The 23,295-nt window shown below is 45.5% G+C and overlaps 1 protein-coding gene across 17 annotated transcripts in view; it reads left to right on the forward strand.

The window, feature by feature from the left end:
* The window catches only part of zmiz1a (zinc finger, MIZ-type containing 1a), a 438,054-nt gene that overhangs the window by 337,137 nt on the left and 77,622 nt on the right, over window positions 1-23,295 (forward strand). The window contains exon 1 of one of the 17 annotated variants that reach the window (XM_078530863.1): window positions 2,416-3,873. The exons of 13 other annotated variants lie outside the window; for them this stretch is intronic. The gene's annotated coding sequence lies outside the window, so the exon portion shown is untranslated. Of the gene's footprint in view, window positions 1-2,415; window positions 3,874-3,915; window positions 4,024-4,429; window positions 4,640-23,295 lie in introns of those variants that run through there. 3 more of the 17 variants (XM_078530862.1, XM_078530867.1, XM_078530868.1) reach the window with 3 other exon arrangements.

Below are 23,295 nucleotides of genomic sequence, written 5' to 3' on the forward strand. Positions count from 1 at the left end.
TGTTAGTGAAAGGCTGGTCGTGCCAGGAGAAATGATATCAGCCTCCATTTGGGTACGGGTCCACTTATTGGGGTTGGGGAATGGGAGGTGGAAACAGGAAGTGAGGTAAAGAAAGCAACCTGAACCCCAACGAATGGTCATTGCCCCTGGCTTTGCTTTCAGTTACTTGATTCCTTGGTGAAGCATCATGTACAATCTCCTCTACTTGAATATAATTATTTTCCAGACTAGTTAGATTTGACGGTTTGTGAGGAGTTTGAAGCGATTTGATTTAGAATGCACCTTTGCAAGGTTCAAAATTTTACTTACTATAAACTGGTGTTCAACAGAATTCACTGGGGACCACCCTGAGGGCATTATTGTCAGGTTTGCAGACTGAATTTAGACCAACGCTACAGAACACGTGCAATCTACCTTGTGACAAACTCAACATGGTTGCATTTTGACAGAGAGTGAGGAGTCTCTTATTTCTGGCTTTTCCAGAAATATAGTTGGCAGGCAAAAATTCCAAATGCAGAAATTCTGCTGTTTCAGTTTTTGATTGCATCCGGCTGAAAATGAGACAGAATCGGTGGGTGCAATGCTTTTTTTCCCCTTGTGAAAGCTGCTTTGCTGTCATCTCTGTCCCATCTTTGCCTCTCCTTTGCAATTTTGCCCTTTACACCTCCTGAGTCTGTAGGTTCCATGGAAAATGGAGCTTCTTAGGTGGTGATGGTGGGTTACAGATCACTGAAGGAGTCTGAGATGCCTGTGGCAACATGCACTTTTACTGCATGTTGTAGTCTGGAGCTATGGATAGTGATGGTAGAGGCTTCAACTTTCACATGGCTGACCAGGAATCTCTCCCGCTCTTACCGCCGGCCACTGGCATGTGTTGGAAGGAATTGCAGGCTGATAATCAATCTGTTTGGCCGTGCAATGAATACACCTCCCTTAGCCATCAAGCCCTGGATCGGGACTCAAACCCAGAGCTTCTGGCTCAGAGGCAGGGATGCTACCCACTGTGCCACAAGCCCTCCACCTTCTTAGGCACTTCATCCAATAGTGACTGCCACAAATGAGTGCATATGCAGCCCACGGTTGAGACTGATTTGCCTTCCTCCAATATTCGACAGGACTTTCTGGATAACAGTCAGAAGCAAAGGCTCTGGCTGGTGTATTTTTACTTTCTGTCTTATCCCAGGTATGCTGAGCCCAGTTGCAACTGCCTGCTGTTACTTTGGCTGGCTAATGCAGAATAGACCAGGGCTAATAATGGTAGGACCTGCTTTTCTGATCTACAAAGCCAGCTCAATATTTGAATTATTTTGTAGCTTCGTTGGCTCTGGTACCTTTGCAAAGAGTCAATTCTTTGTGTGTCAGTTAATTAGTTTCTGCATGACTGCCTCACCTTGGGTGTATCACAGCTGACTCATGCCCTCCTGTGAGAGAGAGAACAATCCCAATTGTTAGATGGTGGTCAAGTCTTGAATGATTTTTGCCCTCCCAAGTCCGGGGGATGCTGAGATCCAAGTGTAGCGACAGCAACAACTTTTTTTATTCTTTGTGGAAAGGATGTGGGTGTCGCTGGCAAGGCCAGCATTTGTTGCCCATCTCTCATTGTCCTTGAGCTAGGCAATTTCGGGGGGCAGTTAAGAGTCAACCACATTGCTGTGGGTCTGGAGTCACATGTAGGCCAGACCAGGTAAGGACGGCAGATTTCCTTCCCTAAAGGACATTAGTGAAACAGATGGGTTTTTACAACAATCACATGGTCACAATTACTGCTACTAACTTACAATTCTGGATTTTTAAAATTAATTCAATTAATGTTCCATGAGCTGCCAAAGTGAGATTTGAGCCCATGTCCCCAGGTTATTAGCCAGGGACTCTGGATTACTAGCCCAGTGACATTACCACTAGGACCACCATCTCCCCCCTATAGCGCTTTTAACATTGCCAAATATCCCAACAGGTTTCACTGGAGCGATTATCAAACAAAGTTTGACACTGAGCCAAATAGGGAGAGCTCAGGGTGGATGAGCAAAAGTTTGGCCATAAAGGTAGATCCTAAGGAGCATCTTTAAGAAGGAGAGAGAAGTGGAGAGGTTTGGGGAGGGAATTGACCATTACCAAAGCCCTAAGATAAAAGCAAAATACTGCGGATGCTAAAAATCTGAAGCAAAAACAGAAAATGCTGGAAAAACTCAGCAGATCTCTCAGCATCTGTGGAGAGAGAAAGACAGAGTTAACATTTCGAGTCCATATGACCCTCCGTCAGATGGAGAGAAAGACAGAGTTAACGTTCCGAGTCTGTATGACTCTTCAGAGCTCTGAAGAAGAGTCATGCGGACTCGAAACGTTAACTCTGTCTTTCTCTCCACAGATGCCGTTAGACCTGCTGACTTTTTCCAACATTCTGTCTTTATTACCAAAACCCTGGCTGAGATCAGCTGACTCAGCAAAGAGACTCGAGATTGAGCAGGATCTTCCCAATCTCTCTGATTCACTATCGCACAGTGCATTTAGCAATGTGGGAACCCATCGCCAAGAATGTTTTATTTTCCTTGGTGCTTAACCAGAGCTGTCAAACCAAGGCCCTTTGGCGAGACTTGCATCCCACTTAATAAAGGTCAAATATTTTCGCCACATCAACTGGAGTGGGCATGTTTATAGGCTACTAGATGCCCTCCTGGGGCATTGCTCCTGGTCAGCTGCTGGGAGAGAGCATCGCGAAGATCTTGGAGGGAGACGTGGGAGTAGGGAAGTTTGTGAGATCGGTACTCTGAGATGGCGTAGTAAACAGTGAAGTGGTTTTGTAATATTATTTTTTGGTAAACCTGAGCCATTTTTTAAAAATGTGTCAATTAAGATTTTTTGTGTGGCGGGCACATGCACTGGATGGAAGGATTTATATTTTGGAGTTTTTAAAATTCGATTTGGTAGTCATTTTTAAAAAAATGTTGTTTTCTCTCTCTGTTCCTGCAGTCGCTTAATTAACATGCCAAGCTCATCGACCTTCAAAGAGTTAAATTTGGTTTTGTAGGTTGTAGGTACTTCAAACACTGGAATATCTATCACCTTTTGTGTGCTTGGTGCAGGTTACCCGATTTGTCTCCATCACGGCTTCACCTCTGCTTAACTTCATTGAGTGAGAATGGTCTCGGCTGCAGGTCAATGGAGTTAAACCCAATAGCTGAATCTTTAGTAATGGCTGCCTCTCTATATTTTGTGTGTGTGTGTGTGTGTGTGTGTGTGGAGGTTGCTTCTGTGAAGGAAGTGGTGCTTACCACAGGATGTAATGTCAGGAAAGGCTGCCACAACTGAACTGGAGCTTGCAAATTCTCTCCTTTTTATATATTTTCTCAGAAGAGAAGCAATTAGCAGTGACAGTGTACAAAAAAAAAACACACATACACACGCGCGTGTGTGCACACACGCACACACACACACACATATACAGGGGCGCTTAATTTTCTAATAATATTCAGTGTTACAGAGGTTTTTAGAGGACTGTGCAGTTGACAAGACTGCCAGCTTAACCCCTCCTCCCACCCCCACAGTCCAGGCAACAAAAAAAAAACTGCTTCCAACTCTGTACATCAGAAAGCCACCAGCATTGCCTAAATGCAGAGCCTTCTGTACCCTAATTAGCATGACTAGTTTGATGGATTTAGACAACAGCACTCTGAAGGGGGAAGCCCAGCGTTAAGCTCTCTCCCCCCTTAAACACCCAGGCCTCTCCTGCTTATTCTGATGCCTTGGTAATTTACTGTGGGCACTTGTGGCCGTCGGCCGTCGAATTAATTGATCAGCTTTTGTGACTTTGGCTGCCGTCCAGGAGAGTGTCAGTCTGTTCTGTGAAGTGTACCACCCCTGCAAAGAGTTTGAAATGTAAGCTGCCTGGATTTTTTGTTCTCTCCTCTTCCCTTCTGGCAAAGTGCTGTGGCTGCTTGTGTGATGTGTGTGTGCATGGGGAGAGAGAAATGGATCACTAGAGAACAAGATCATCAATAACAGCATTACACTGAGTGAGACTAACAGATAAGTGACTGTTTTTTTTTGATGGGGGGGTGGGGGGTGGGGAGGGGGTTGGTGGGAAGATGGGGAGAGAGGCTTTCTTCTTGCAACCCTCATTAGTACCTGACTGCTATCCTTTGAGCAGTCTAGAGAATCCTTTCTCTAAGTGCAACAAGATTTATGCTAGGCTCTGTGTGCTGATGTGCCGCAATAAATGTCTGAAGTTTATTTGACTGTAGCTGAAAAGGGGTCTTGATAGACTTCATTCTCCCTCCATTGTCTCAAGAGTGTTTATAGCCGGAGTACAAATAGCCTGTTGGCAACTACAGCCTGGCTCCATTAGTGGGCTCCATGTGTGATTGGTTTTGCCTGAAAACCAGGAGGCTGGGGATGAATAATTGATGTGTATTGTGCAGTAGCTGGACAAGCAGAGAGCAGGATGCCCTGAGAGGGCTGGAAAATAGCTGCTGGCTGCCTGTTAGTGAGATTAAGGCGGCCAGGGGATGCCTTTGTTCTGCAGTACTTGATTCCTGGCTAGAAGTGGGTACAGACATATGTGGCCTTTTAGTGCACAGGAGGAAAAAAAAAAGCAGAGGGAAAGGGGACGAGACAGGCAGCAGTGTGGCCACCTTTTGGTTTGGTAAGTTGGTTTTGTCTTGGCTACGAGGGGAGGAGGGGCAAGCGAGTTCTCAAGTCCTTACTTAATAAAAAAAAAGGATTCTGGGTAAGGTGGTGCGCTCGCTATGTTGTCAAATGGCACAGACAGGAGAGAGGATAAAAATCCTGACTTTAACTGAGAAGTGGGACACATTTGCATACAGTGTGCTGCCTGAAGGCAAAGATTTGGGGGAGGGGAGGGAGGATGAAAGGGGCCCTGCTAATTTATAAGGCACTTTTATATGTGCTAAAGGGTCCCACAGGAGCGCTGTTCAGCCAGACACTCGCCACGCTCTCCTGTTTATTTTACCTGGGTGCGCGAGCTGGTTCCGGCCTTTTCTCTTTTTTTTAAAAAAAAGGGCAGCTCACGGGGCCCAGGAAAGTGTCATTCCTGCAGACGAGACAACCCAGGCCGGTTTTCCACCTACCCGGGAGTCGCCATTGGGGTGAGGAGCACTTTTCGAATGTAAGCACCCCTGTCGACATGTGGCTGTTGGACAAATTAGAAGCTGGAGCCCTGAGCATTACACAAACTACAAGTATGAGTTACTCTCACATGGAGACCCAAGGGTGCGTTGACATCTTATGACTGATGAGTAGTGCGAGGGGCGTAGTAAATGCTGGAAATGCACAGCAGATCAGTCAGCACCTGAAAAGGGCGGATTGATGTTTCGTAGAGCTTTTGTCAGATGTTTTTTTTTTTTTGCAGAGGCCTATCCTTTACAGTTCCTTGCCCAGCTTGAAAGGCCTTCTGATGTGCGGGGCAGTGGTTGGCCCTCGTTTCAGGCCTACAAAGACCCATGGAGGGAAAGTGCTCTGATGTTGGTACATGGTGGGGGGGGGTGCTCAGTTGGATCAATATTTTTTTCCCCCCAACCGCTGGAGCGGTGCAGGTCCTGTGCAATGTCCAGAGTTTGACTTTAAACCTTCGGTCCCGCTGTACCATGAAAGTTGCTAACTCCAAGTTTATTGTCAACGGGGTGTTGAATTAAGTAGAGATGCTGCAGCTTTCATGTGTAGAACAAGCTTGGTGTTTGTCAGCTGGTACTGTTCATTTCCACTTTGTATTAGTTATTTTGCGCATTTTGAAATAGGCCTAAGTGCTTCCCTATGAGCTTTAAATCTTCATATTGAACATGGACCATTGGATTCCATGATATAGGCCTTAAGCAGGTGGCCATTACCTCAAAATAAACTTCCTTGAATGCTGAAGTCAGGTTGTATTTTAGTCAATTTTTTTTTAAAAATAGAAATGAGTTCTTATAAAGAGTACAACACTGACTAGGATTCCATTTAGCTTCCATTCCTAGAAGTTCTGAATTTCGAATTTCGATATTGTTCAACCGAATGACTCGCTAAGGCTTGCTATAGCTATTGAAGAATCAAGCGCACTTGTAGGCAAGTCTGGGAATTTTTGCTTACACAGTTAATTATTATGAGCTGGAAAGCAGTGGAAACAGAGTCAATTGTAACTTTCAAAAGAAAATTGGATAAACACGTTTTAAAAAAAGGGAAAAATTTCCAAGGCTATGTGGAAGGACGAGGGGAATGGGGCTGATTGGATAGGTCTTTCAAAGACCCAATACAGGCACAATGGACCTAACGCCAATCTTCTGGGCTGTACGATTCTATGAGCACAGGCTCCCTGAACTGGAGGACGTTAATTAAGCAGTTGGCCTTTTAAGGCAATCTGTCAGTTTCTGTGGTTATTTTTTCTTGGTATCAGCCCACAAGTGATCAGATTTATTGAGTTAATTTTGACACCTTGACATGGTGGGAATTGAACTGGTGACCTTTCGGTTGCTTCACACAGCACCATAACTGCCATGCTAACTTAACTATATTTCCTGGTGCTAGTAAATGCCCTGGTACTTAGGTGGCAGCACTCCAATTTGGCGCTGCTTAGGTGGCAGCACTCCAATTTGGCGCTGCTTAGGTGGCAGCACTCCAATTTGGCGCTGCCATTGTCAGGCATGCCACTATTATCTCACTACCATATGACTGCTCCAAGCACAGGCCAAAATGTCACTGCCAATCTGTGCAGCTAATCACCGGGTGCCCGCTGTATCCCACGCCTGGGATACCGTACACACGCTCTACCAAAAGTGTGCTTCAATTCACTTCAGCAACTCTAGATTGGAAAGAAAGACTTTCATTTATATTGTGCTGTTCACAACCTCAGGATGTCCCAAGTGCTTTACAGCCAATTAAGTACTTTTGAAGTGTAGTCACTGTTTTAATTTAGGAAACACGGCAACCAATTTACACACAGCAAGCTCCCACAAATGGCAATAGCCAGATAACCTGTTTCTTGATAACTGAGGGGATAAACAGTGGGCAGGATACTTAGGAGAACTCCCCCTTTGAAACAGTGCCAGGCAATGAGAAAGCAGATGGGGCTTCAGTTTAACATCACATCTAAAAGATGTCACTTTAGACATTTACTGCACTGGAGTGTCAACTTGGATCTTCTGTGCTCAAGTGCCTGGAGTGGGACTTGAACCCGAAACGTTCTGACTCAGAGTTGGGAGTGCTACAGGGATGGGTCAAGTAACTGGCCAACACGCAGTGTCGGGTCTCACTTAGAGGAGGCTTCACTAATGTCCAGTAACAGAGCGAGCTTTCAGAAGAAAAAATTGGGGGGAAATTAGATGTATCACCTGTTACTTTAAGTTGGATGTCCTTCATGCTGAGCACCTCTATGGGCCACGGAGACCATATTGCTGATGTTGTTTCCTTGGCAACAATGACAACTAGCTGCTTGCATTTACTTGTATGAAACCAGCTCCCTTCACCTGAATACACATTAGGGAACTCTTTTCTTTTGCGTCTCTGATGGATTTTTTGAGTATGGGGGCATTTACACCTTGGAGTGCAGGCCCCAAGCATCTCTTTGGCTATACTCCTGTGATACTCCTCAGGTCTTTGTGTGGTACCAGAAACTTCCAGGTTCAGACTTGTGATGTTATGCACCTTGACATTGTTGCTTCACCAATCACCTTTGTGTTCACTGGTCCATGTTGGCTCCCAGTCCAGCAAGGCCTCATTTTTAAGATCCTCTTCCTTGTTTTCGAACTCTCCTTGGCGCCACTCCTTCTTATATCTGTAACCTCCCCCAACCCACCGAGATCTCTGCTCCTTCAATTCCGGCCTCTCGTGCATTCGTTATTTTAGTCACTCCGCCATTGGAGGCGGCCCTGTTTTCAGTTGCCTAGGCCCTAAGAGCTGGGATTTCCTCCCTAAACTTTTCTGACGCTCCACCTTTCCAAGCTCATATGCATCACTTCTTAGAGACTAGCTCTTAGCTCTTTGGTCACCTATCCTAATGGTATCACTTTCTGTGGCTTGGGGGAGGTGGTGGCGGAATTTGAATTCAATAAAAATCTGGAATTAAAAGTCTAATGATGACCACGGAACCATTGTCAATTGCCGTAAAAACCCATCTGGTTCACTAATGTCCTTTAGGGAAGGAAATCTGCTGTCCTCACCTAGTCTGGCCTAAACCTAACTCCAGATCTGCAATAATGTGGTTGAATCTGAAATGGCCTAGCAAACCACTCAGTTGTATCAAACCACTAAAAAGTTTATAAAAAGGAATGAAACCGAAATGAGACCACCCAGCATCGACCTAGGCACTGGAAACGACCATGGCAATCTCAGCCCTGTTGACCCTGCAAGTCCTCCTTACTAACATCTGGGGACTCGTGCCAAAATTGGGAGAGCGTCTCACAGGCTAGTCGAGCAACAACCTGACATAGTCATACCCACGGAATCATGTCCCAGACACCACCATCACGATCCCTGGGTATGTCCTGTCCCACCGGCAGGACAGACTCAGCAGAGGTGCCTGCACAGTCGGGAGGGAGTTGCCCTGGGAGTCCTCAACACTGACTCCAGCCCCCATGAAGTCTCGTGGCATCAGGTCAAACATGGGCAAGGAAACCTCCTACTGATTACTACGTGCTGCCCCCAACCCTCTTAGTTGATGAATCAGTGCTCCTCCATGTTGAACACCACTTGGAGGAAGCACTGAGGATGGTAAGGGCACTGAATGTACTCTGGGTGGGGGACTTCAAAGTCCATCATCAAGAGTGACTCGGTAGCACCAGCGCAGACCAAGCTAGCCGAGTCCTACAGAACATGGTCGCTTGACTGGGTCTGCGGCAGGTGGTGAGGGAATCAACAAAAGGGACAAACATACATCCTCACCAACCTGCCTGCCGCAGATGCATCTGTCCATGACAGTATCAGTAGGAGTGACCACCGCACAGTCCTTGTGGAGACGAAGTTCCATCTTCACATTGAGATACCCTGCACCGTGCTAAATGGGATAGATTTTGAACAGATCTAGCAACTCAAAACTGGGCATCAAGCGTTCTGGGCTATCAGCAGCAGCAGAATTGTACTCGAACATAATCTGTAACCTCATGGCCCGGCATATCCCCCACTCTACCATTACCATCAAGCCAGGGGATCAACCCTGATTCAATGAAGAGTGCAGAAGGGCATGCCAGGAGCAGCACCAGGCATACCTAAAAATGAGGTGTCAACCTGGTGAAGTTATAACACAGGACTACTTGCATGTCAAACAGCATAAGCAGCAAGTGATAGACAGAGCTAAACGATTCCACAACCAACGGATCAGATCTAAGCTCTGCAGTCCTGCCACATCCAGTCGTGAATGGTGGTGGACAATTAAACAACTCACTGGAAGAGGAGGCTCCACAAACATCCCCATCCTCAATGATGGGGGAGCCCAGCACATCAGTGCAAAAGATAAGGCTGAAGCATTCGCAATAATCTTTAGCCAGAAGTGCCGAGTGGATGATCAATCAAGGCCTCCTCTGGAGGTCCCCAGCAACACAGATGCCAGTCTTCAGCCAATTTGATTCACTCCACGTGCTATCAAGAAACAGCTGAAGGCATTGGATACTGCAAAGGCTATGGGCCCTGACAATATTCCGGCAATAGTACTGAAGACTTGTGCTCCAGAACTTGCCACTCCCCTAGCCAAGCTGTTCCAGTACAGCTACAACACTGGCATCTACCCAGCAATGTGAAAAATTACACAGGTATGTCCTGTCCTCAAAAAGCAGGACAAATCCAACCCAGCCAATTACCGCCCACTCTCAATCATCAGTAAAGTGTTGGAAGGGGCCATAAACAATGCTATCAAATGGTACTTGCTTAGCAATAACCTGCTCACTGATGCTTAGTTTGGGTTCCGCCAGGGTCACTCAGCTTCTGACCTTATTATAGCCTTGGTTCAAACATGGACAAAAGAGCTAAGGTGAGAGTGACTGCCCTTGACATCTAGGCCACATTTGACTGAGTGTTACATCAAGGAGCCCTAACAAAACTGAAATCAATGGGAATCGGGGGAAAACTCTCCACTGGTTGGAGTCATACCGAGCACAAAGGAAGAAGGTTGTGGTAGTTGGAGGTCAACCATCTAAGTTCTAGGACATCATTGCAGGAGTTCCTCAGGGTAGTGTCCTAGACTTAACCATCTTCAGCTGCTTTATCAATGACCTCCCTTCCATCATAAGGTCAGAAGTGGGCAGACAGTATCCAGGCTTGAGCTGACAAGTGGCAAGTAACATTCGTACCACACAAGTGTCAGGAAATGACTATCTCCAACAAGAGAGAATCTAACCATCGCCCCTTGACATTCAATGGCATTACTATCGCTGAATCCCCCACTATCAATATCCTGGGGGTTACCATTGATCAGAAACTGAGCTGGATGAGTGACATAAATACTGTGGCTACAAGAGCAGCTCAGAGGCTAGGAATCCTTTGGCGAGTAACTCACCTCCTGACTCCCAAAAGCCTGTCCCCCATCTACAAGGCACAAGTCAGGAGAATGATGGATTAGGCAGCACCTTCCAAACCCACGACCGCTACCATCTAGAACGATAAGGGCAGCGGATAGATGGAAACACCACCACCTGGTAGTTCCCCTCCAGCCACTCGCCACTGACTTGGAAATATATTGCTGTTCCTTCACTGTCACTAGGTCAAAATCCTGGGACTCCCTCTCTGACAGCACGGTGGGTGTACCTACACCACGTGGACTTCTTTTTTCTTCATTCGCGGGATTTGGGCTTCGCTGGCTGTGCATTTACTACCCATCCCTAGTTGCCCTTGAGGAGGTGGTGGTGACAATTGAGTCGCTCGCTCAGCCATTTCAGAGGGCATTTTTAAGAGTCAACCACAGTGCTGTCACATGTAGGCCAGAGCAGATTTCCTTCCCTAAAGGACATTAGTTAACTAGATGGGTCTTTACAACAATCGACAATGGTTTCCTGGTTATCATTAGACTTTTAATTCCAGATTTTCAAAGTCAAATTTTCAAATTCAAATTCATCATGAATTCAAATTCAAATTCATCATGAATTCAAATTCAAATTCATCTGTCGTGATGCGATTCGAACCCGGGTCCCCAGACCATTACCCTGGGTCTCTGGATTACTAGTCCAGTGACAATACCACATGGCCTCCCCACAGCAGACTGCAGTGGTTCAAGAAGACCGCTCACCACCACCTCCTGAAGGGCAATTAGGGATGGGCAGCAAATGCTGGCCAAGCCAGCGACACCCACATCCTATAAATGAATAAAAGCAATGTCAAATTTTATTCAATAGTACTCCTATGGAATACCTAGGGCTATGTTGCACTTTGTGAAAGGCAGTATATAAATGCAAGTTGTTGTGCCTTGGTTGTATCTTTTGGTTTGCAAAGCATGGAAAGTTGCAAGGACGGGACAAAACAGGACGTCAGTACACTGGCATTATTTTGTTGGGTGGTGTGTTAAAAGCGCTTTCATAAGCAGAGTCAAAACCACGGCAAGTAGGGATTTCACATTGTGTGATTTGAGTGGAATTACACCAATTTTGTGCTGATGGAAGTCTTTTCCTGTAAAGTCATTTTTGTTTAATTTAGTTGGGATTTCAACAAAACTTTTAAGAAAAACTTGCATTTATATAGCACCTTTCACAGCGCCTGGACATCGGACAGCACTTTAAAGCCAATAAAGTACTTTAGAAGTGTAGTCACTGTTGTGACCTGGGAAACACACTAGTCAATTTGAGCGCAGCAATCTCCCACAAACAGCGGTGTGATAATGACCAATCTTTTTTTAGTGATGTTGGTCAAGGGATTAATGTTGGCCAGGACACTGAGGGTGGCTCTCCTATTCCTTTTGGAAATAGTGCCATGGGATCTTTTACGTTTGCCTGAGACAGCAGACTGGGCCTGACTTTAATGTCTCATCCAAAAGAAGGCACTTTCCACAGTGTAGCCATCCTTTCGTACTGCACTGGAGTGTTAACCTTGATTCTTGTGAGAGTGACTGCCCTTGACATCAAGGCAGCATTTGAGAGAGTGTGGGATCAAGGAGTCCTAGCAAAACTGGAGTCAATGGGAATCGGGCGGGGGGATAAGTCTCCGCTGGCCGGATTCCTAGCACAAAGGAAGATGGTTGTGGTTGTCGGAGGTCAGTCATCTCAGCTCCAGGACATCACTGCAGGAGTTCCTCAGGGTAGTGTCCCTAGGCCCAAACATCTTCAGCTGCTTCATCAATGACCTTCCTTCCATCATTTGGTCAGAAGTGGGGATGTTCACTGACGATTGCACAATGTTCAGCACCATTCGCGAATCATCAGATACTGAAGCAGTCCATGTCCAAATGCAACAAGACCTGGACAATATCCAGGCTTGGGCTGACAAGTGGCAAGTAACATTCGCACCACACAAGTATCAGGCAATGACCATCTCCAACAAGAGAGAATCTAACCATCGCTCCTTGTCATTCAATAGCATTACTATCGCTGAATTCCCCCACTATCAAGATCCTGGGGGTTACCATTGACCAGAAACTGAACTGGACTAGCGATATAAATACCTTGCCTACAAGAGCAAGTCAGAGGCTAGGAATCCTGCGATGAGTAGCTCACCTCTTGACTCCCCAAAGCCTGTCCACCATCTACACAGGCACAGTCAGGAGTGTGATGGAATACTCCCCACTTGCCTGAATGAGTACAGCTCCCACAACACTCAAAAAGCTTGACACCATCCAGGACAAAGCAGCCCGTTTGATTGGCACCCCATCCACAAACATTCACTCCCTCCACCACCGATGCACAGTAGCAGCAGTGTGTACCATCTACAAGATGTACTGCAGGAATTCACCAAGGCTCCTTCGACAGCACCTTCCAAACCCTTGATCATGACCATCTAGAATGACAAGGGCAGCAGATAGATGGGAACACCACCACCTGTAAGTTCCCTCCAAGTCACTCACCATCCTGACTTGGAAATATATCGCCGTTCCTTCACTGTCACTGGGTCAAAATCCTGGAACTCCCTAACAGCACTGTGGGGGTACCTACACCACATAAATGCTGGCCCGGCCAGCGAAGCCCATATCCCATGAATGAATTTTAAAAAGTCCTTGAGTGAGTTTCCTCAATCAGAGACAAGGGTGCTACCAACTGAACCATGGCTGATTTTACTCAGCTTTTCCCCCTCTATGCTTCACTGTCTTTGAACCTTGCATGTGTGTTAATTAGTTGCTGCTTTGCAAGTCATAAGGTAATTAGTTCATTAAAGGAACAACACTGTGCCTAATGCAATCAACTTGATAGAGTTCAGGAGTCCAGTGGCCATCATCTGTTGACCAGGATGGCAGAATTCAGGAGCTGGTGGGAGAATAAAGCACTTTGCTGAAACACATAGTGCAGGGGAAGATGCTGTTGTTGCACTGTAGGGTTACTTGGTCCAGGGTGGGGCAGGTTGGAGGCAGAGTGGGGCTAGCCACTGATCAGATGGAGCTGAGCTGGAAGATTGGCCGAGATGAGAGTAAGGTGGGTGCTGGATTTTGGGAATTGTATTCCATTTCCCTTGTTCTAAAAGGCATTGCAGACTTTATTGAGGGTCTGAGGATCTAGCGTAAGTGTGAAGATAAATGGCTGTTGGACCTGATGGCAATGAAGGTTAGAATTTTCTTCTTAAATGCTGTCATCTACATTCAGCTTGTTTGCTTTCTGAAAACAACCCATGGGTACAATGGTTTTCATTTTACCAGTTAATCCGTTCTTGGTTATCTCTCTCCTTTTATCTCTGCTGAATTCTGTCTCTCTGAAAACTGGGTCAAGACTGTAGAGCATGTGAAATGTTTTGAAGACTTGTGGACTAAAGCAAATCTCTTGAAAATAAACAGAGATCTTTGTCATAAACCTGATTCATGTTAAAATCGACAAAGTAGAATTTTTGATTTGGCAGTGGGTGGGGACTGGAGAGTCATTCTGAAACATGGCTTAGTCCGTAATACAGCAACAAGGAAATTGTCCAAAACCGTTTGTGGTTCATTGGATGTTAATTGGAAACCTCCGCACTGAGCTCATAACCTGGATTGTGAGGTGAAGAGATTGAAGGCAGACTAGCAAGGCTCAGTGGTTTGGAGCACTTTTGCATTTTAAGTCAGCTATTTATCGGGACTCGAGCATATTGCCTATCCTAACCAAAGGGCTGTAGTGAGGAAGTGCTGCGCTGTCCGAGATGCTGTCCTTCCGATAGACGTTAAACCAAGGCCTGTTATGTCAGTTTGGGTGGAAATTGGAGATCCCACAGATCTCCCGTTATGCGGAGCAGAACACTTGGTAACATTCCTCCTATAGCCAGCACCACCAAAACACACTAACTGGTCCTTAATTGCTCACAATACTGATTGGGACCTTGCTGTGTGAAAAATGGCTGCTGTAAAATGGCAGGAGAAAGGGTTTCATTTTATGTGAAGTGCTGTGAAACTTTGTGAGACCTGGTAACATTAAGTACAAGACAAATCTTTGCAAAGGCTGTATTTACTTAACCAGGTTTCTTCTGCAGTTTGTCCTATGGAATGAACTTTGACCTTTTGATTTTTTTGGCTATTAAGTTCATAAAAGAGGCAGCCGCGGGGCTGCATTTTTCAGGACGGCAGAGGTGGAACCGCTCACTCCCACCCCGGCCATCTCAGCTCGTCAAATCAAGCGCCGGGTGACCACCATTGGTGGCGGGGCTGGTGGGAAGGGGGCCAATTAGCAGTGTGACAGGGGGTGGCACCACACCCAATCTGGAGTCAAGGCTGGGGCATCGTGTGGCAGAGGGTTGTTGGTGTTAACTGGAAGGCTACAAATATAATCGCCCCTGCTCCCTCCATCTTTACTACTTATGACAGGCTCCAAAAAGTTTAAAAAAAAACAATGCGATGAAAACATACAGACTCTGCAGAATCTGTGGCCACACTCAGCAGGCCTTGTCTTCCATCCTCTGCCGCGTTGTCACAGCTGCCGCAAAACACTCCCAAACTTTTCCACGTCTTGACGCCCAAAATACAGGGCGGGCCGTGAAAAATTGTGGACGATTGGACCACTGAGGAGCCCCATCGCTTGTTAATCGGTCATTTCAAAATGTCAGGCGGGCAGCCGGTTTCTGTGCCTACTCACCTTCCATAATCTCCGAGATGGCGTAATGATGTCATCTTGCCAATCCAACATGGTGTCTATTTTACGCTCGCACCTGGGGGTGTGGGGGGAGGGGGAGGTGAGTGGAGAGCTGATTTGCTGCCATAAAAGTCAGCCCCACAGTCTTGAAACTGGGAGGAACTTGATCTCCAACTTTTGCCTCCAGGCAGCAGGGATATTTCGGCAATACCTTGATGTCACTGCGCCGCCATCTTGCTCTCCGCTTGCGCAGAAGAATCTAAATGATTTGAGCTATAGAGCTGTGCTAGTGCAACAGGCCCTGGTCTGCTAATCAGACTCCATTAGTAATGTGCTGGTTGGGGTGTATCTTTTTCGTTAGAGGTGTTTTTCTGGGGTCAGCTCTGACTGAAGCACATTATTAGGAAAGAGTAATGGCAGTCTTACTCTGCATCCAATTCTTCAAGGCGTTTGGTTAATTGATACAATTACCCTTCTTTATCAGCACTGGATAGTTTTAATTAAGATTGGATAGTGCAACGTTCTTTTTGTAACTCCTAAATCAAGTCACACTGAACAGCAGTCAAGCCCGCTTTGGGTTGCAGTCCACACAAGTGAGATTCAAGTGTCCTAACTTGTCAGCCAGTCAAAGTAAAAGCACAAGATGGGTAACACTTGGGGCCATGACTTGTTCGGGTTAGTTCAGGATGCATTGCAAGTATAGAGCGTGTTGCAATGGGGACTTCTACCTCGTGTAAGCCACACATGCTGACGAGAGGGTAGCTGGTACTGGGCAAAATGAAGGAAAATGCTCCTTGTTCTAACTCCTCACTCGATCAGCCTTTCCCTTGAGAACGGCAAGGTCTGTATTGACAGTGGAGTTTTTTTTTTAAATTAGCACTGTTAAAAATAGAATTCTTGCCACTAAGTTGGTTTATGGTTATCTCTTCTGTCAGTAAGTAACATTTCTTTCCCTGATTTCAGTGACTACACTTCAAAAGTACTTCATTGGCTGTGAAGCACTTACGATCGTCCTGCGATTATGAAAGGCGCCATATAAATGGAAGCTCTTTCCAGTAAAAACAAAAGGGTAATAAGTTAAATCAGAAGGTGGTTAAGGAGTTTCTTTAGCTTTTAAAAGGTTCAAATGTATCATAAAAGGTCTGCAGAATACCTTTTAATATTCTACATTTGTTTGTTGAAGAAGCTGATTTTGACATTCACTGCATTAAAGTATGCAACACTGCCTGCCCTTGGAAAGAGGAAGTCTTGTGTTTTATGCTTCTGCTAAATATTAGTGCAGTGCACTGACCCCAGTGGTGACCTAGCCACAAAAACTCAGTCAACAAGTTAGTAGAATTATCTCGTGGAGCTGCGTTGACATCGTGAAGTGTTGTGCAAATCGGTGGAGAAAGCTTTAATTAGACCTTCCGACCAGACAGTGGTTTCTAACTCTTGTGAGTCATCTGTTGCTTGTTTATGGCCAGGGAAAAGCCTCCCTTTAAGAAAGTGGCTATAATATACAGAACACAATGGAAGCGATAGTTGGATCAAAAACTCCCAGCGGTTCTTTTGGTCTGGTGGCAGTCGTCAAGTTGACTGTAGTTTGCGGGATGTATGCCTAATGCAATCCCAGCATAATGTGCAAATTATACTGGACACTGTAGCCACCATTATATTAGACGGTCTCACTGAATTTCAGTTTTCCAGTGCCATGCCTTGGTAGTTTAAGCTAGCCCTTGTTGTTCCTTTTTGAGTGAAGCAGTGTCCTGAGAGTTTTTTTGTTAATTCGTTCATGGGATGTGGCGCGTTGCTGGCAAGGTCAGCATTGATTGTCCATCCCTAATTGATTTGAGAAGGTGGTGGCGAGATGCAATACAGGGCATTCACCTGTGGGTATGAATCAATCCCAGGGTAATAGGTTAGTCTCATATTCTGAGGGAAGTGTTTTACCAATCATGGGTTATGGCGTGTCCACAAGAGGGAGGGACTACTCTTATGTGACACAACAGTGGGGTGTGATTGTGTGCAAATGTCATTCAACCCACAGCAAAGCCATTGATGCATTTAATGGGTAGTTAGTTAAGTACATACTAGAGAAAGGAATCAAATGATGTGCTGATAGTGTGAGATGACATAAAGTGTAAGGAGGCTTCTGTGCAACATAATCACGGGCAAAGACCAGTTCTGTGCTGGTAATTCTATGCAATTCTTTGCCTTACCATGCTCAGTGGCAATGCACATATATATTCCACCCAAATCTTGCACGTGGTCCCTCTTTGCACTTGAAATGATTCATCGGGCCTGTCCCAAGCATCTAGGCATAGTGAGAAAACAGCAAACGAAATGGCGTACTTTCAGACTAACCACTTTGATGTTGCAAGGAGCCGTTCTTCACTCATCCAGTAGCCGGCTTCCTTCAACGAGTAGAGAATTTCCCACTGATAAAGACAACTCTGGGTATGAGCTAAAGTGGCATTGTCTTACATGGGCTTTTTGTTATCCTGTTTAATTTTGGTTATAATTGGATGAAAGAAACCCAACCCCTGGATTTAATCCACCGAGCATTGGCTTTGTGTGTGGCTGAAAGGATTTGTAAATCAGGTACTTTTACTAATTGTGGCTTTCCCTCTTGTCTTCTCTGTTGCCCTCTTGGTTTCCGAGGTGAAAGATCGAAATGGTGACGGAGTTGCTGGATTCCCTGAAACCTTTTCCCTTGGTATTAACTTTACTCATTGACCAATTAATTTGTCAGATGTAGCTCTTGCGTTCGACATCTTGTTCTTTCGTTTGGACGCTGGTGCGTGTGGTGCTTGTCTTTGCTGCATGAGAGGTAATTTTGATGGGAAATTTTGAAATTGCTGCCACTTTTCACAGACCCTCTGCGGGCGAGGCGTTGTTTATATGGGTTTCATGATTCCGACAAATGTGCCAAGATGAACCAACGGAAAGGCAGGGCGGGGGGGTGGTGGTGGTGGCAAGCTCCCCTAGTTTGGCAGGCTCTTAAAAGGAACATGGTAGATAGTAAGCTTTTTCAGATTCCTTTCGGGTGACCTGCTCTGGGGGGTGGGGGGGGTTGCCAAGGGAGGGTTGTGGGGAGAAAGGCTGAACTTGTTATGTACTTTCAGGCTTTTGAGTGGCTGGGCTGGAACAAGCTATGTGAGAGTGATCAGACTCCAGCAGAAATAAGAGAGGGCAGGCAGTAAAAATCTTTGGCTTCCTAGGAGACCATGTGTGAAGCCAGGGGTGGGGGCAGGGAGTCAGACAAAAGAGGAACCAGCTCAGAAAGCAGCGAACTGCAAAGTGTGGAGCAACGAACAAAAGGATGTTCCAAGTTGAACTGATGTCATTGCTAAGAAGGGACAGTGACTGTAATTGTGTTATCTAACTGAATGAAATATAAATGGTGTTGAAAGGGGGAGAAAGGCAGTTCTATTCATGTTTGCCTTCTCTCCATTTATTTTAGCATCCCTGTGCGTAATTGTGAAACATGTAAAATTTAATTTTGATACAACAGTGTGGCGTCGCATTGCACGCGGACTGAGGCTCCTTTAATAATGCACGACCAGTGCCGTTAACTTCGGCCCTCACGCAGCCTGTCGCAACTTTCAAAGTCCACTTTTATAGGACTCGCTGAGAGCAGCAGGTTTACTGTCGCGTTAGCCCGTGACTGTGTGAGGTGGTGGCACGGGTATTATTAGGTGTAACCATCCGTCACAAACCCAACCAGCAAATATTCCAGCAGTCATCAGGGATCTTTGTATCTCAAAGACTATTTCTGTACTTGGAGAAAACTGACAAGCTGAACTCTAAGAAATTACTCAATGTTGTTTAGGACAGTTTAATTTAAAATAAGATCTTCAATTTTACAAGCGGGAAAGTATTCAGTTGCTCCGTGTTTGATTATGTGAGCCTGTTTACTATTGATGCTCACTGTGCTTGGCTTGGTTAAGCCTGGGTGTGGACTCAGAGAAAAGTAACCACGGCTGTCAAAAGATTTGAAGCTGAAGCTTGGGGTAGACATTTTAAAGCATTTTAAATAAAGCCTGTTACACAAATAGAAACCAGTTTCATTTCTGCATTGATCCAAGATATGAAATATACATCACTGACTTGTAAGAAGAAAGATGCTTTATGGAATACCATATCAATAATTCAGCGTAGACAGATCTTTTTTCAGCCAGCACAGAGACAATGGGCTGAATGGCCTCTTTCAGCAGCAAAAAACTTTCTATATTTCTTTCTATGTTTTGTCTTGTGTATGTACCAATTAGATATACATTGTTGGATTTCCTCTGGCACAGCTCATGGCAAATTGGAGGGTACAATGGAATGTTTGAGATGATGTGCTGAGCAATAGTGAATTCATTGGGCAGTACAAAGTGCTTTCACAATCAGCAAAGAGCGGCAGATTTTTAGATTGACCGACGCATTTCAATTGCGACACAACTGACGCACACACGCGTAAATGCAGACACGCGCACTCACCCACACGCACGCGTAAATGCAGACGTGCGCACTCACCCACACGCATGCATAAATGCATACACGCGCACCCACCCACATGCACGCGTAAATGCATACGTGCTCACTCACCCACACGCACGCATAAATGCATACATGCGCACTCACCCACACGCATGCATAAATGCATACACCGCACTCACCCACAGGCACGCGTAAATGCATACGCGCGCACTCACTCACCCACACGAACACGTTAATGCATACACGCGCACTCACCCACACGCACACATGCGTACGCTATGCCAGCACCCACCCACACACACACACGCGACTTTGAATATATTGTGAATTAATACAACACTAGATCTCATTCTGTTAATGCAGACTACATTACTCAAGGGGGTTAGCCAAAATACATCTTGAGTGTTTTATTTGTCTTGCTGCAGCAAATGTAACTCCAGGGATGTTAAATGTTTGTACTCGAGGCTTCCACAAGGAGAGGGGTTGACATACAGTGATACCAATGGAAGATACTTCAGACAGCTGATAATGCTGCTTAAAAGTTACATAGATATGCTTTGTCTTTCTCTGAATTTTTAAAAATGATGTGGTGCATGTGAGTCCCCTATAATTCATGCTGCATCAAATGCTGCATTAACTGCAATGCATTAATTCCTAAAGTTGCATGTGGAGATTGTGTGCTGTAAAATTCTAAGTAAACAGGCCATTCAGCCCAACTTGTCATTGCTGGCCCTAATGCTCCACCCAAGCCTCCTCTCACCTTTCTTCATCTCACCCTTTTGACACATCCTTCTATTTTCTTTATCTGGAATTCCCCAATTTACCCCAGCCACGCCATGTGGTAGCGAGTTCTATTGCTGCCCTCTCTCTCTTGAGCAGAGTTCAGTTCTGAAAATCTCACCTCAGCAAGGCTATGTTAGGCTTGAAGGGAGGGTACAGCACAGATTCATCATAATGATACCGATGCTAACAGGGTTAAATTATGAGGACAGACTGTGTAGACTAGGCTTGTACTCCTCTGAGGATTAAAATTAAGGGGGTAATCTAATTGAGGTGTTTAAACTGATTAAAAGACTTAAAAGTGTAGATAGAGTCTCCACTCCTGATTGTTGTCTGGAAACTTGACGTTGTACTTGTGGGCATCAAGTTGCATTCAATTGATGTCCAGGATTGCCTGCCCCAACCCACCCCATGACAGTGTCTGGCATTGCCATCCTCTCCTGACACCACCTAGTTTCCTGGGTTAGGATTCCCATCAAAGGCAGGAAGTCTGTCATCGCCTGACCTCCCCACAATGGTGCTGCACGTTCCTGATGGTGTGCCCAGCGGGTGAGGCTGTGGCAAATCTTCCAGAGATGCAGGCACCACCACCACCCCTGCCCCCCACCCCCCGGTCCTGCCGCCATTTGTGGCTGGCAGTGGTCCCATCAAATGTCCCAACAGGGCCAGGGAACCTCTGGTCAAGGGCACCAAGTGTCACTTGCCTTGTCTGCATGAATTTTCCCATCGGGATGAATGCCCACTTGGGGGAGACACCAGCGGGTCCTTCTGGAGTACCAATACAGCATGAATCCCTCTCTGAGGAGGAGAGGGAAAAAACGGGAATGAAAATGGGAACAGCTTTGCAATTTTTTGTTTTGTCGGGACATGAATGCATAGAAGGAGAGTGTTGGGTCCAATGTACCTATACCGGCTCTTTGAAAGAGCTATTGCGATTCATCCCACTTGCCATGTCCCATGGTCCTACAATCCGTGCAAATCGCAATCTAATGTCCTGAGGTTCACATAAGGTTGGCATAAGCAGTTTGGGAATAGCTCCACAAGGTGTGCCAGGCAGGTACTTTAGCGTTCCCCTTGCATTGGAACTTATTTGGATGAGTCCTACATTCTGTTTAAGTTGTACTGACCCACAGTGTGTGTGGTCATGCAAGGCTGCCAGTTTAAATGGAGATTTGGATTAACCCTGTCGTTTTCCCGTAACACTGTGTACTTACTGTCGATTCAAACAATACACCCAGGTCAGAGTAACCCAAATGTCCAATACCATCACCATACACTGGGATCCTGTTTGATGTGTTTAGTATAGACTTAACAACATCAAGCTCCTTATCAGATTCATAGAAATAGGAGTAGGTGATCTCAACCCTGTTCTGCTATTCCATTAGACCATTGCTGATCTGTATCTTCACTCCATCTACCCGCCTTGGTTCCCCAACCTTTAATATCCCTGCCTATCAAAAAGTGACCTGTCTCAGTTCTTAACTTTTCTGTTGACCTAGTATCATCAGCTTTCTGGGAGAGAGAGTTTCAGATTTTCTATTCCTTTTGGGACATGAATAGTTATGTTAGTGCAGACTTAAGATGGGATGAATTGGGATTCAGTTTTATGGTTATTTCCCTCTATCTCGCTCTCAGTAAAGGATTGTGCACCTGCAGTGTATGGAATTGGAAAATACCTCAACTTAATAGGACAAGAAAGGCGAGTTCTCCTTAGTGTCTTGGACAACGTTTATCCTTTGGCAATCATCACCAGAACAGATGATCTGATCATGATTACATTGGCGTTCCTGGGAGCTTGGTGCCAGCAACCTGGCTGCTGTTTATCCTACATTGAAGTGACTACACTTTAAAAGCACTTAGTTGACTGCAAAGCACCTTGGGATGTCCCGAGGTCCTGAAAGGTGCCACAGAAATGCAAGTTTTTTCTTCATAAATCTCTCAAAAGAAAATTGAATTTTGAACCTGACTTTCGATGGTTTGGATGGTGTGTTTGAACATTAGATATAATTGTTGTCTATGGACAGCCACTAGGTTAACTGGCCGAGTGTTGTCCCTGTGTTGCCCACGTTTCCCAGTAGGTCATATTGTTTATATCCCAGACCAATCTTGGGAACGAAGAGAGCTCCATTGTAAATCTACCCTACCTGTTGGATGGTTCCCAGGATTTCTCGCATGCTATGTGAGCAGTATACCATTTGCAAATGGCTGCTGTGAAAGCAGGAAACAGGCACAGTTAACAAAAGTAGAAATGCCACTGGGTTAAAAAAAAAATTGCGGTCCCCCAAAGCATCTGGCAATGATTAATCTTGAACCCAATCTCCTTCCTTCCTGTCTGATTTGCCTCTCCAAATATGTCAGCTTTCTCGCACTGAGTCAATTGAGCACCATCAGGAAGTAGGTCTCTCCTTGAAACCGACTTGTTCCCTAAAGTGAGACCAGGCGGGTTTCACATTGCAGAGGAAGCGGGGAAGGCAACCGAAGGTGGAACAGACAAGACGACGAGAGAGTCCCATTGATAAGAGACTGAATGTGGGAGAGAATTGGGCATCAGAGGAAAGGGTGAGGAAGGGATGGGACTTGAAGAAGAAATGAACTTAGACTGAGAATTATTTGGGGGTGGATAGTGGACTTTGAGGAAGCAAGGATGAAAGAAATAAAACAGGAAATAGCCAAGAAGGAGAAGAAGCTCAAGTGAAAAAGAACAGCGAAGGTTTGGAACGGAGAGGTAATGTGATTCATTGAGATGTTATAAAGTCCCAGTTACATTTTTAAGGTGCATCTGAAGGATGCTGTCAAAGAATTAGTTGGTACATGCATGTACTGCCCAGTGTGGACCAATACCCTAGTGAGAGTTAAAGGTGACCAGAGAAGAGAAATTAAAACCCTTTATGTAATGGAAAAGGGATTA

Source organism: Cetorhinus maximus, chromosome 27, assembly GCF_964194155.1.
Source record: "Cetorhinus maximus chromosome 27, sCetMax3.hap1.1, whole genome shotgun sequence".
In the NCBI taxonomy this organism is placed as follows: Eukaryota; Metazoa; Chordata; class Chondrichthyes; order Lamniformes; family Cetorhinidae; genus Cetorhinus; species Cetorhinus maximus.